Source organism: Pimephales promelas, chromosome 1 (assembly GCF_988280905.1).
Source record: "Pimephales promelas chromosome 1, fPimPro1.hap1.1, whole genome shotgun sequence".
Classification (NCBI taxonomy): domain Eukaryota; kingdom Metazoa; phylum Chordata; class Actinopteri; order Cypriniformes; family Leuciscidae; genus Pimephales; species Pimephales promelas.
The window spans coordinates 48,054,616-48,070,105 of NC_142769.1; the positions used below are offsets into that span (position 1 = coordinate 48,054,616).

General features: G+C 39.5%; 1 protein-coding gene across 1 annotated transcript in view; it reads left to right on the forward strand.

The window, feature by feature from the left end:
* Positions 1–15,490, forward strand: part of dnah2 (dynein, axonemal, heavy chain 2) — a 224,084-nt gene that overhangs the window by 91,394 nt on the left and 117,200 nt on the right. The window lies entirely within an intron of this gene.

Sequence of the window (15,490 nt, forward strand, 5' to 3'; positions counted from 1 at the left end):
ATACACAGATTAAATAGCTTATCAATGCCAGGGCACCTTAAGCTCTCACACAAACATAATTACTATCAATCTCCCTAGAGAGCAGGACTCTGGCTGATTTAAGCCTTCTGGGCAAATAAGTCAAGGGTCCAATGAAGAACATAAACTGACTGCCTGTCAATGAATAAACACTAGCGGGAAAATACATTTCTGTATTCAGATGAGCTCAAATGATGCTGTTGCTGTTTTTGGTTTGATTGAGACCATTCGGGAGTTACACAAAGTGTTCATTGCGTACAATTATAGAAACGAGCTGTGAGCAGATAAGGGCTGGAGAGGATGCTTTGTGCATATGGCAGCCGCACAAAAGCTCTAATCTAACAGAATCATTTGTACAAGCAGTCTCCTTCCCAAGGGCTGAAAGTTTTCTGAAAATGCCTTCAGGCCTCTTCGTATTTAGCTGGAAGCAATGTGTGTGTGGAAACGAGCATGTTTATGTGCTAGTTACGTGGATGAATCGGACACGGGTCCTGTTTGTCCGTTTTGATGTAACGGTAATTCCGTATTTTAGGTTTTTATACCTTAATGGAGGCTTGTTATTTAGATTCTTTCTTAATTTTCCATGTAATTTGTGTCTATTTTGTTCTTTATAAGTGAGAGCGCCTCTGGAGACGAATTGGTCTTTGATATTATGATGTGATATTGCACTTGCATATATATAAGTAACTTCTGTGTACCTGTTTTGATGGCTAACTAAAGGAGTTTGTACTTAGCTATAGTTTAAAATTATCTCTAGAAGTGAGACAAAAGAAGTCTGACAACTTGCAAGCCGTGCATAAATAAATCAAATTCTGAAATAAATGTAAAAGTAAAAATAAGTATATAAATTACAAAATAAATATTAAAGTTAAAAAGTTTTGTACTTCTATCTTTCACAGCTACATTTTAAAGGAGGACTCCGGTCAATTTTAACATTGAGCTCATTTTTTTGTACATTTGGAGTGCTATCAGTACAGACAAAAGCCACAAAAATCGGTGTTGCCTACACCGTGTTATCGTCTTTTTAAAATCCACACCCTGTTGACTTCAATGGGGCATGTTCTAAACCTGCTTTTAGCCTCTTAACATCTTTGATTTGTCATTACGAGTGCACAGCCATGTGAGTGGTGTTATTAAGAGTAACCACGGTCAATCTGACTGCAGTAGATGTGAAAGATATTAATAAAAATGATGTTAATTCAGCCAGCTCACATACCTCTATTTGCTTCCTGTTTTTTCTTTCGAAGCCCACAGTAGTCGATTGTCGATCTCACACGCGCGTTCATTAGTGAATATCATCTCAAACCTCCTCCGCGTGTTCAACATATGATTGGGATGAACTATCCATTTGAGCTGATATTCTCAGAACACCGCACAGTGTTGGGTTTGAGATGATATTCACCAATGATCGCGCGCGTGAACTCGACAATCGACTACTGTGGGCTTCGCCCGGAAACAGGAAGCAAATAGAGGAATGTGAGCTGGCTGAATTAGCATAATTTTATTAATATCTTTCATATCTACTCCAGTCAGATCAGTGTTGGGTAAGTTACTCTAAAAAAGTAATTAATTACTAGTTACTAATTACCTCTTTAACGGTGTAATTAGATTACTGTACTAATTACTCTCTCTAAAAAGTATTTAATTACTTTTAATTACTAATTACTTTAAAAATCCCATATCAATCTCAACCAGCTGAATAATACAAGGATAGACATGAATCTGTTTTAATCCTTTCAAATAAATACTATAAAATAGCATGAATTATCCTTAAACTGACCAAGGTGGAGAAGGTTACATTATAAAAACATACTTTTTAACATCTGACAATACATTTTGATGTTAAACCCACTGTTGTTTTATGTCTGATCTCATGACATTTCACACTTTTTTCATACATATTTTACAATAATTCATATGAATTTGTACGAGTGCGATCGTACAATTTCGACACCTCATAAAATGCATACGAATCGCTGTGAGATCCGATTGATCTATACACAGTATTTACCTCAATTACATCAGAAGTAACTGTAATTAAATGAAGAGTTATCCCTTACTTTACATTTTCAAGGGAAAAGTAATTAAATTACAGTAACTAATTACTTAGTTTTAATTACTAAGTATTAGTTACTTAGTAATTAGTTACACCCAACACTGAGTCAGATTGACCGTGGTTACTCTTAATAACACGACTCACATGGCTGTGCACTCGCAATGACAAATCAAGGATGTTAAGAGGCTAAAAGCAGGTTTAGACAAGCGTGCCGCACAAGCCCTCAAAAGTGAAGCCAAAACGTCTCGATCGCCCCCCTGTGACCGGTCCTAGTATAGCTCGTAAATCCCGCCTCCCCATGTTATTCAACAGGACGCGAGACCAACTAAACAATTAAATTACACTTCACATATCCTTTTTCCAAAGATAGTTTCTGTCATTTACTGTAGTTTCTATCACGTTGATGTAATTTCAAGTGTTCGTTTTTAAAATAAGTTTGTTTTTAGTTAGTTATGTGATGATAAAAACGGTGCTCTGACATCATGATTGACAGCTGTGATTGACAGGTTCTGTAGTCACTGAAGCACCAGCGGACTTTTTTCATAATGTTGATTATGTGGTTAATAGTTGTATTTACCTTATTTTAACGAGGTTCTGCAATCAGCAGACAACATTGGAGAAGAACGAAGCAGACAGAGGACACTTAATGAAAGTGCGGGGCGTGTGCTTACGTTTGATTCAGCGAGAATGAGGGCGCGGCCTTGATTTCGCGGCTTTACTTCCTGCTCACGACTGCGCATGACTGGTCCCGAAACACGCAAGTGCGCAGACTCAGGTCCCAAGATGTCAGCGCCATATCGAGACACTGGCGGCTACAGTTCTCTCCGATGGAAAAGAGCGGAGGGGCGTCGTCCATCTTTTTTTACAGTCTATGGGTTAAGAACATGCCCCATTGAAGTCAACAGGGTGCGACTTTTAAAGAGACGATAACACGGTGTGGGCAACACCGATTTTTGTCGTTTTTGTCTGTACTGACAGCACTCCAAATGTACAAAAATATGAGCTCAGTGTTAAAATTGACTGGAGTCCTTTTAATTCGCATCCAAATAAATATTCCCATAATCCTTGTGTTTGTGCATGTATGTTTAGTGAAGTCAAGCTTCACAATCATAGACAGGAAAATAAGATGCTAACAGATCGCACTGTCTAAAAAGACAATAGTGCCATAACTCCATTTAGTGTTGATTCAGTTCAGTTCAATAACTGTAAAGTCCATCAATTATGAAATGAGTTCTCTCTACAGCTAGTGTCGCTATTCAGCTCGAGCCAGTTCAGTTCAATAAGTGTCGATGTTACAGCAGGGCCCTATGATTTCCGCGATAACGAAATCACGGACGGAATCGCGGAATTGGCCAATTAACGCGGAATCTAGTGTTAACGCGGAATTTCGTGGATTTTTACATATTTGGTTTGAAATTCATTTTTTGTGTGGAAGATGAACGCTAGTGAAATCTAGTGAAAATGCAGACCAGGGGAAACAAATCTGGGCGACACAAACCCTGAAAGTTAAGAAATTCGACGCTATAAGCCGTCAGTGCCGAGCCGAGCAGTCACGCGTCTCTCTCTCTCTCTCTCACACACACACACACAACGTGCACACCGCGTCTGTCTATGAGGCGCCGGACTGGACAAAAGCGAAGCGAACTCCGTGAGAGACAGAGTGCGACTTATGAGTGTAAACTTATATAAACGAATATGAGTTTAAAGCTCATAACCATATTTGTTGTTACTTGAAGGGTGCAGTGTTGTGTTGCATCATGCAGTATTTGTCATGAAAAGGCTCCTGAGTACAGTAAATGTCTGTATTACCTCAATACATTAGGTCATTCCTAATGTATTTTTTATTTTTTTAATACATTTTAATTATTAACTTTAAAAGCATACTATTTTTACAACTAAAATAACAGTCAAGGGTAAAAAAAAAAAAACGAATTCCCAAAAATTAAAACGGAAAAAATTTGGGAAAAAATAAAACGGATTACAGTCAATCAGCTGTAAAACCATCTCTGCTCTTCATCCAGCTCAAGTTATGTTCTTACCATAGTGTCATTGAAGTCAAGTCAATAATATTACTGAATATTAAGTGTTGCGTAATGCACTAATGCGCAGAGTCATAAGGACTGCAGCTTTCTGTGCAATAACCTGTCATATGCGTCACTGTCTCCCACCTGTGAGAGAGAGAGAGAGAGAGAGAGAGAGAACCACAGGGGGTGGTGTCTCACTGACAGGTAGGCATGTGAAGGAAAAAAAGCGAGCGAACAGAGATATATAGAGGAAGAGGATTTTATTGCTTATTTCTAGAAGCTTAGATCCCGCAGAACAGCGAAGGACGCGGTTTCTCTCTCTCTCTCCCCCCTGTTTAGCACACATACCTGCTGGTATTGTTCGTCCCCGTCAGTGCTGCAACAAAAGGTGGACATATGCTTTATCTTTAGCTCTCCCTCTCTCCTCTTTGATCACTCTATTTCTTCCTCTCTTTTTTTTTGTCAGTGGTGTATATGCCATATCAACAAACACTGTGTTTAGTATTCAGCGGTGGGGTTGTATACCGGGGACAGAATCAATTCCAAATTACTCAGGCTCTCAATAACAGACAGCCTTGTCCGCAAGGAGAAAAGATGATTAATGATGATAGTATTCATGATAGAAGCTGAAGTGTGCGCACGCACAGATGGAGCTGTGTGTGTGTGTTAATGGTCCTGCAGTGAAGAGGCTTTCTGTTTGCTGCCGTGTACTTATAATTGAGCGTTTCCACACATTTAGCAGGACGGAGTGCAAATCACCTGTAATTACCACCTACAGCCCTGCATTGTAGACACACACACATTGTAGAAATACGGTGCACAGAAACATCTCTTTGCCTGCTCTGCAGTTGCAAGAGTGACAATTCTGCAAGACACGCATTAAAAGGTTCGACTGACCGAAAGACTCTCCTGGCAGTCGTAACGTAACATCGAGTGGGCGAAACGCACTGTAATGACGCGGGACAAAACGTGCGTGCAAACACTTTTAGCATATGCTACTTCTTGTAATTAAATGAAGACCAACACTGTACTTTATTTCAAATTTGCCGCAGCGCACATTTTTGTCCTGACGCACACACACAGCTGCGGATGAACGTCCCAGCCCTGCTTTGCTGATGACTCGGTATTTTGAGAGGTCATGTCCACCTCTATGTGCTTTTCTGTGTGTGTGTGTTTGTGTGATTTTCTAGTAATAATAAGCTGTTCAAAAATGAAGTGAGATGCCCATCTAGACGGCGTTTTTAAACGGTCGGTACACGGTCTAGCTAGGCTGTTTACTTGGGTAAGCAAGACTAAGTTTACTCTATAAACAGAGAGCAAAGCTACACATTCTTACTCACACATGGCGTGCATCTCAATCGGCACTCTCGTTCAGTAGTCAGGGCTCTGATCATAGAGACAAGCCGTTTTAAGTCCTGAAAACCATGGAGCATTTATGCTCACTGTATACCTCAAGTGCGAAACAATCACGCGAGCCAACTCACCACACATGACAGCATAAACATATTTGAGAGGTACTGAACATAACCTAGCTGACATTTAGAATTCATTTATGACTGAAAAGACTAAATGTAAAGTATTTAAAGGATTTGTTCACTTTTGAAAAAACTTTTGCTGATAATTTACTCACCCCCATGTCATCCAAGATGTCCATGTCTTTCTTTCCTCAGTCGAAAAGAAATTTAGGTTTTTGATGAAAACATTCCAGGATTTTTCTCCATATAATGGACTTCAATGGGAACCGGATGGTTCAAGTATCAAAAGACGGTTAATAACTGTTTAAATGCAGCTTCAAATGTCTTTAAACGACACCAGACGATGAATACGAGTCTTATCATGCGAAACGATCAGTTATTTCAAAACTTATTCCAAAAATGTAACTTTTCTAAGGACAAATGCTAGCCTTGCTCTATTCTGTGAGGCGCGTTTGTAACGTCACGTAATACGTAATTACGTTCAAAAGGTCACGGGCGACGTAGCCGGAAGTACAGAATCAAAATCGTCCGACATCGTTGTTTTTCCTTTTAATTCCTTTTTTTGTAAACGGTGTTTGAGTTAGTTTGCACGTTCAACCTATGCGTTCAACTTGTAAACACTCTGACTCTGTACTTCTGGCTACGTCGCCCGTGACCTTTTGAACGTAATTACGTAATATGTGACGTTGCAAACGCGCCTCACAGAATATAGCAAGGCTAGCATTTGTCCTTATAAAAGTTACATTTTTGGAATAAGTTTTGACGTAACCGATCGTTTCGCATGATAAGACCCTTATTCATCGTCTGGTGTCGTTTAAAGACATTTGAAGCTGCATCTGAAACTGTTATTAACCGTCTTTTGATACTTGAACCATCCGGTTCCCATTGAAGTCCATTATATGGAGAAAAATCCTGGAATGTTTTCATCAAAAACCTAAATTTCTTTTCGACTGAGGAAAGAAAGACATGGACATCTTGGATGACATGGGGGTGAGTAAATTATCAGCAAAAGTTTTTTCAAAAGTGAACTACTCCTTTAAATAACACTCGTGACGTTGTACAACAAGGATGTTGTCATGGGACATACTGATTGAGACGCACCCATGGTCACTTTCTCTTGATAATCAGTATTCATTACTTCATTATGGCTTTAAGCGTGACTCATTGGGCCAGGGTAGTACAACACTGCCACCTAGTGTGTGTGCATATGTGTGTTTACACGTGTGAGTGTGTGTGAGAGAGCGAGATAAAGGAAGCAGGAATGTCCTGGCCATCTGCTGCACATTAGAAAGAGACCCCCAGCCCAATTCAATTAACATCCACAAGCCCCCTGATTGGGCTCAGGGAGAAAGAGAGAGATGGGAAGAGAGATAAAGGGCATTGCAGGACTCGCTACCCTGCCGTAAATATGAGCTTCACCATGAACTCCCTGCATGACAGCGGGGCGAATGGAAAAGTCATTGATCAAACGCACACACACACACAACAGTAGACTCGTTCAAAGAGGTTGTGGAATTGTGTTTGCTATGAAACAGAGGGAGAGATAAATAAGCACTCTTGATCTATGAGCTTGTTTGACATTATAAATGGGGATACAGAGGGAACATTTAGTCGGTGATTCTCTTTATTTATCCTATTGTTGTTTATATATATTTTTTTGTAATTAATTCAAATCTGACAAAACTTTACAGGATGCCCCCTATTTTATTTGTTATCGTATTCGCATGCTCTTTAGTGGCTGATATTTTTGTTTTATTTATCCATTTTTTATTTTTTTATTTTTTAGAATCATTGGATCAGTGTGTACTCTGTAGTTATTTTAAATTAAGATTGAAATGACAAAAAGTCTGTTTTACTTAAAGTGTGTGTTTCACCCATCATAACCAGTTTGGTGAATTGTGGTTAAGTGTCTGCTATTGTCCCTGCGGAATTAAAAATTGTTGCAGTCACAGCCATCCTTAAGATATCTGGCCTGTATCATTTAAATATGAATAATACAGGCCAATCTCTAATTTACCATTTCTGGCAAAAATATTAGAGAAAGTAGTAGCCTCTCAAATATGATTATACTTGACATTAATTGGTCTTTTTGAACTTTGTCCATCCGGATTTTGCCCATCTCACAGTACTGAAACGGCTCTTTTTCATTCGTATGGTTATTGATATCCTTGCATTCTGGGTTTACAACAGTGTTGTAGTTGAGACCACCTCACTCGAGTCCGAGTCTAGACCGAGACCAGAGAGAGTCGAGTCCGAGTCAAGACCGAGTCCATAGAGAGTCGAGTCCGAGTCGAGTCCGAGACCAGAGACGGTCGAGTCCGAGTCGAGACCGAGACCAGTGAGGGTTGATTACCTAATTTACTTTTATTTACTTAGAGAAATCCTTTTTTTTTTTTTTTACTGAATTTACTTTGAGTTTAAAAAATATGATCAGTTTAGGGTAAAAAGGCCACATAGTAGGTGGTGTTAAAAGCAATTTTATTACAATTTGTCATGCGCAGTTTCGCACTAGAAAATCACCAATCACTGGGCGTGTCAATCAAATTAAAGAAATATTTTATTAACATACATTAATAATCACGAAAAATATTTTTAATTGAACACGAGTGGACTCGGGAATAAGTCCGAGTCCTAAAAAAAAAAATGTTCAGGTACGAGTCAATTCCGAGTCCAAATGCACAAGAGTCCATGACAAGACCAAGACCATTAAAATATGGTCTCGAGACCGAGTCCGAGTCTCGAGTACTACAACACTGGTTTACAAATTCTCATTTCCTGTCTTTCTTATATCAGAATTGGTGGTTTTTCTATTTCCTGGTTCATTTCTCATCTCACTGATTGAAAGTGTGTCACCATGCAAGGCTATAAGTCCACCACAACTCCACTGACACAGGGTGTTCCACAGGGCTCAGTCCTTGGTCCGTTACTTTTTTCTTCTACATGCAACCGCTTGATATCATACACAAGTGTGGACTTTCATTGTTATGCTGATGACTTCCAAATCCATCTGATATTTCATCTCTGCCTGACTCACTGTCGAAATCAAACTGGATGCAATGAAGTTACACAATGAATTCACCAACCAGCGACTGCCTCTTTTATTAGAAGACGGGACATATTCCGCCATTTTGTGCTGTTTGCAGTTTCACAAGTAATGAATCTTTTCTTGTCTGCAATCTAACGTGATATTTTTTGACATTGTGATAACTATGGTATTAGTGACTGCACTGCAGTCAGACACTGTAGTGACTGTCATATATCTCAGATGTCTCAGAGGCAACTACTGGTGAAGGTGTATCTAATAAAAGTGGGTTTTGAACAAAGTATTATTAAATTAGCTTTGAAAACCCCTCCCAAACACTCATAGAGCCGCAGAATCCCAAATAAGGACCAGTCGAAATTATGTCGAAGCATTCCAGCAGGGATTATTGTATTGATAACTTGTTCATTATTTAGTTTATGTTGATTTGATAGGTAACAGCCATAATTGTGCGCAGAATTTCCTTTAGTTTTAATTTTACACGGTTAAAAAAATTGAATGCAAATACATTAAATGCAAATATTGCTGTCTTTTTAATGACATTGCCCTTATTTTGATAGTTATATGTGCTTGTGTATAAGTGAGTTATCAGTAGTAATGTAGTCCGCTCTCTCACCTGCTGCTCCTCCGAGAACAGCCTGCAGTGAAGACACACAGTTACATGATGTGATGAGAGAGATAAATATGTCAGATGCAGTGTGTGTGTGTGTGTGTGTGTGTGAGAGAGATACGGAGAGAATGAATCCTGTCATCACTGCACCTTTCCCACTGCTAATGTTCATGTGTGTGAGTCAGAGTCAGAGAGAAATGAAGAGTTGAGAGGACAGGAGATTGAGCAGGGCTCCTGTGATTGGTCGAAATCAGAGTTCCTGCGGCAGGCGGGTCGAGTGTGTGATCACTTAAAACAGAGGTGATCATTTACAATCTTTCTGAGTGTGTGCTGTACTGCTTTCATCCATATTTAACAATTTTATTTTTTACACAAATTTCTGTCTAAACAATTCTATTACATTGATAGCAACTGTAGACTATAATAAACAAAATTACCAATACATAAATGGAAAAAAAATGAAGGAGATTAATCAAATAATGTACATACTGTATATTGGGTGTGCTAAAGTTGCTAAAAGTGATTAGGAAGCCGCATATGCTCACCGATGCTGCATTTATATAATCAAACACACAGTCAAAAAGCAGCGATATTGTGAAATATTATTAACATTTAAAAGAAATATTTTCTTTTTTAATATGTTTCAGAATGTAATTTATCCCTGTGATCAAAGCTGAATTTACAGCATCATAACTCCAGTCTTCAATGTCACATGATCCTGCAGAAATCACTCTAATATGATGATTTGCTGCTTAAGAAACATTTATTATTATTATCAATGTTGACATAATATATATTTTATGAAACCATGACATCTTTAATAAATCGAAGGTTAAAAAAAGACCATTTTGTAATAGAAACCTTTTCGAAACATTATAAATGTCACGTTAATGTGTCCTTAATGAATACAAGTATTAATGAGCATTTAGCACCTGTTAAATAGCGTTGAACCACTTCCACAGATAAAAGATTAGCATATTTTTAAGCTCTTCCACAGCCAAACAGTTGGCAAATTGAATCACTTTTTATACATTGATCAGTAATGTTGGGATTAAAGTTCTGAAATATTTCTGCAGTTATAGACAGCCTTTGTAATCCACTTATACTGTAATAGCTTGAAGCTCATAATAACTGCCTGGCTGTGGGGATTTAAACAGGTTTTCTGCCATTCATCTTTGGATATATCCTGTTATATTCTGATATATGATTTTAATGATGATCATATTCCAAAAGTTTGTGAGCAGAGGAGCTCATCATGTGTCATTTTTTCATATACTGTAGCATGCAGAAAGTCAGAGCGTACTTGCACGAGTTCTTCTTTCTCAAGCATCATCACTTGCGTTTATTGTGATTTATTTCTATGGTGGCTTCAGGCCAAAACACCAAGTCCTCATAAGTGCACTTATACTTGATTAAAGCTGCATTATGATTACGTCGTGTTTCAATTATATTAAGAAACATACTTAAATGGATCATAATGGAATATAATTTGGGGTCAGTAAGATTTTTTTATAGAAATGAATACTTTTATTCAGCAAGGATGCAATAAATTGCAGTTTCCTAAAAAGAATAATTAGTGCAACTGTTTTCAGCATCGACGAGCAGCAAATCAGCACAGAGTGATTTCTGAAGGATCATGTGACACTGAAGACTGGAGTAATGATGCTAAAAATTCAGCTTTGATCACAGGAATAAATTACATTTTTAAAATAGAAAACAGTTCTTTTAAATTGTAATAATATTTCACAATATTACTGTTTTTACTCTATTTTTGAGCAAATGAATGCAACATTGGCGAGCATAAGAGACTTTCCGACCTTCTAAACCTAAACTAGCAAACTAGTGTGATTTATATATTACAAAGTAGGGCTGCCCCCCCCCCCCCCCCCCCAACTAAAGGTTTTTCCAGTTGACTCGTAGTCGTTCATTTAAGCAATTACTCGACTAATCGCACGTTTATATCAATTGAATTACTTAAATATATACTGGGAGGGGGGGCTTAATATACAGCCCATTCCCTGCTCAAGCATAAAGCTTTCTGCAAAGAAATAAAATAGCAAGGAGCCATTTGAATTATTTATTAATAGACTACACTCTTAGAAGAAATGGTTCTATTTAGAACCAGAAATGGTTCCATATATGGAACTCCAAAATGGTTCTATATAGAACCAATTCTTTTGGTAAAAGGTTCTATTGGCCAAGTATGGAACCCCAGTAGGGGTGTAACGGTACACAAAAATCACGGTTCGGTACGTACCTCGGTTTAAAATTCACGGTTCGGTACGTTTTCGATACAGCAAAAAGAAAGAAATGCCAGAGAAATTTCCTATTTGTTTAAAGAAAATATATTTTTAAATAAGTGTGAGTTTTCCTAGATCTTGAAACTTTCAGGTTTATAAATGGGGTTCATCTTTGAAGGATGAACAAATAATGTTTTGGTCATCACATTAAAATTAACATTTAAATATATATTTATTTATATAATATTTGAATTTTGAAGTGCTGGAAAAAGATGTGTGAAGTACTTGAAAGCATTTCACCATTCCAGCCAAACTGGTTCCAGTTAGTGTTACTATATTAAATCCATGGTAAATGTTGCTGGTCTGTGGACGAAAGTTGGCCTATTACTAGTTCATTCACGGCACAATGTTTCTCCTGGTTTCCATGACAGCGCTGTTTGATCTAATAGAGATCTACGGTTAATAACGGAGAAATGTGAATGCTTCTCACTAGATCTCGCAGCGATGTTATTACCTCAGTGGCGAATTCAAATGTTTTCTTTACCGGATCTCTTAGCGCGGTGTGGTAACAGTGTTGCTTGATCGAGATCGGCTCGCGCTGCACAGATGTTGCTGGTCCGAACTGATAAACGATCCATGAAGCACATAACGAGTAGCGCAGTTTCGTTCTGCTTTCATTACGCTTGCCATTTGATGTTGCGCAACGTTGTGTTGGCCGCGTCAGCGCGAATTTTGCCGGCAGGAAAAATGGTCCAAGCAATCGTTCGGTTTGTATCCGTACCGAACCGGAAGCCTCGAACCGAAACGGTTTAATACGAATACATGTACCGTTACACCCCTAAACCCCAGGGTTCGTCTTCGGAACACAAATGAAGATATTTTTGATTAAATTTGAGAGCTGTATAACTACCACATTGGCTCCTAAGGGACTGCCTCTTGACGGCCCAGGAAGTCAATGAAGAAAATGTTTAAATATCCCAAGTGACTACCGTGGCTCAACTATATGTTTATCAAGCGACGAGAATACTTTTTGTGCGAAAAAACAAACAAAAATAACGAGTTTATTCGACTATTTCTTTTCTTCCTTGTAGGCCAGAAACGAGATTTCCGTAGATTTCCACGACGCATGCGCGAGAATTGCGATCTGAAGTCTCGCGCATGCGTCGTGGAAATCTATAAGAAAGTCTCGTTTCTGGCCTACAAGGAAGAAAAGAAATAGTCGAATAAACTCGTTATTTTTGTTTGTTTTTTCGCACAAAAAGTATTCGCGTCGCTTGATAAACATATAGTTGAGCCACGGTAGTCACTTGGGATATTTAAACATTTTCTTCATTGACTTTCTGGGCCGTCAAGAGGCAGTCCCTTAGGAGCCAATGTGGTAGTTATACAGCTCTCAAATTTAATCAAAAATATCTTCATTTGTGTTCCGAAGACGAACGAAGGTCTTACGGGGTTGGTACAGCATGGGGGTGAGTAATTAATGACTTAATTTTCATTTTTGGGTGAACTAACCCTTTAAGTAAAGTAACAAAGTATTTGTACTTCGTTACATTCCACCACTGAATATGAGTAATAATAATAAGCATTTTAAGTGGTTTCCGCTGTTACCAGGAAAAAATGCAAGTTAAAATTAGAGTTATGTTAAAACATGTCCCAATGACAAGCCATATTTGAGGTCGACGTGTGATGTGCGAATGTTTGGATTTCCTGCATACTGTAATTACCACACGGACCCGCCGTGCGTGACTTCGCCACTTCCTGTGGAGGTTTTTTTCCTGTAACCATCCGACTAAGCCTCTTCTCTTCGACTAACGGTCAGTCAACTATTAGGGGGCACCCCCTGATAAAAAATATTTCATCTAAATTAAATGATACCAAATGCACATGAGAGAATGTGTCTTAGTCTTTGTGCTCTAACCTGTTGGTCTTAGGGGTTTCATCAACTAGTCGACTAGTCGACTGTCACAACCACTAGTTGGCGCTGTTGGCCTTAGTCGACTAGTCGGAAACAATGATGACATATATAGATATAGATATATTTTTTGTGAACTATCCCTTTAAGTACAAGCGGCAGAACTATATACTATAAGCGTTATAAGGCGCACTTTCAATGACCTTTTTTATTACATTTTTCAAACGTTTGACTGGGTTTGCGTTATGCATCCACTGATGTGCTAAAGGGAATGCAGCGAGTGCGCGGCGTCGGAGGTGAGGCGTTTATTTAGTAAGCGTGAGCGCGCTGGGGCGGGCACGTAACTTGCATTCGCAGCCTGACAGCAGTGTCTGATTTATACGAGGTTGAACTGGCCGTGTGACAAAGCGGGCAGAAGATGGACACGAGCGCGAGCATTTATACATATATAATGCGCTCCGGATTATAAGGCTTGAGAAAAGGCCGGATTGAGGAAATTAAAGGCTTTTAAGCGCGGAAAATACGAGTACTACTCTCGCTTTTAGACCAGCACGCGACGTGTTTAATATAGACGCATATTACACCAGATTTTCTCTCAAATGTTTGCTTTCACTTTAGACACAGACAATTCTGTTTATGTACACATTGTGTGTATTTAACAGTATTAGCATAATAAGACTCGAAAGATAACTTAGTCCAGTATTCAGGCGCTGTGAGCGTTGGGGATATGCCGCGCGCTCAGGAAAGCGCACGTTAGAACAGCGCGTGAATTAAATGTTTAACCGGCAAGGCTTATGCAAACAATGAACTTTTGTGAATTGCAGTGTCCCGTACCTATTCCTTGACGTGTGGTTTGTAGGGTACGTCGCGTTGTACAGTTGAGACGGGGCGCCAGAACTGATAGAATACACTGTAACACGATACTAGCCTACCATATTTCTTCAAAAGCAGATCGTGGAGAAATTTACTATTCGTGATATCGCACACCCCTAGAATAAACCATTTAACGACTAGTCGACTAGTCGTCGACTGTTATGCAAAACTAGTCGACTAGCAAAAATCAGTAGTTGTGAAACCCCTACTAAAATATTCATGAAATGCAAGCGCAAGTTCCGCTAATATCAGTCATTACAGAGAGAAAAAGGCGTTCACCTCCACCATAAATGCTCTTGGACTTCACTTGTGTTTTTCCCTCAGGCGCCGCTTCAGTGATGTGTGTCGAATGCTATATGTGTCTGTCATGTTGCCTGGACTGGAAAACAGACAGATTATTCCTCTGAGTGTGAGGCTGTAGGTGCCGCAGGCCAGAGATTGTGCCTGGTTTCATGCTGTCGCTCGGGAGGTCATGTGGCCCACGACTGTCACTCACCTCCTCCTTTCTTCTTTCTCTCTTTCCTCACTACTCCTTCCCTCTCAGAGAGTGTGAAGAGCTTGTTTTAAGGCATTTACACTCATCTTCTTCACTAGTTTTGTGTCCTTCGCCAACTGACATTGATGTGGAAAGTGCAAAGTGTGTGTGCAGCGCTCCTCCGTTGCTCATATGCACATACTCTGCATGCAGCGGCATTGGTTAGAGCTCGGGGAGATGAAGAGACAAACAGAGATGAATGGCACACACACACACACACACACACACCTGCGGCTTCAATCTGAGAAATCAAGAGATGTGTGACATTTCGTGCCTGTGTGTCTTTCCTCCGGGTTCGTGTGCTCGCGTGAGTCTATGCGAGTGTGCTTCTGCGTGTGCATGCGGACATCAGGTGCCGTTGGCATGGAGACGGCTGCGGCAGCGCGTGAGGCTGCTGCCATGGCAACGCGGCACGCCGAGGAGGGGGGTCGCGAGCCACTGCTGTTCACTTTGTCCTCTCTTTTGTTTGCTTCATACATCGAGCTGTGCGCGCGCCAGAGAAAGGGATGTGGTCGTTTGTCGAAGTGAATAACAGACAGAACCTTGAGCTCTCTCTATATTACCTTATTTTATTTCAGTTGTATTGTGGATGTGCCTTTTATAAATATGCTTTGTGTGCGTGTACATGTTTGGCCATAGTTAAGATCAGCAAAAAGCGGGGTTTGAAGCACTCCTGACTATTTTAAACGCTCATAAATCATGTTTTA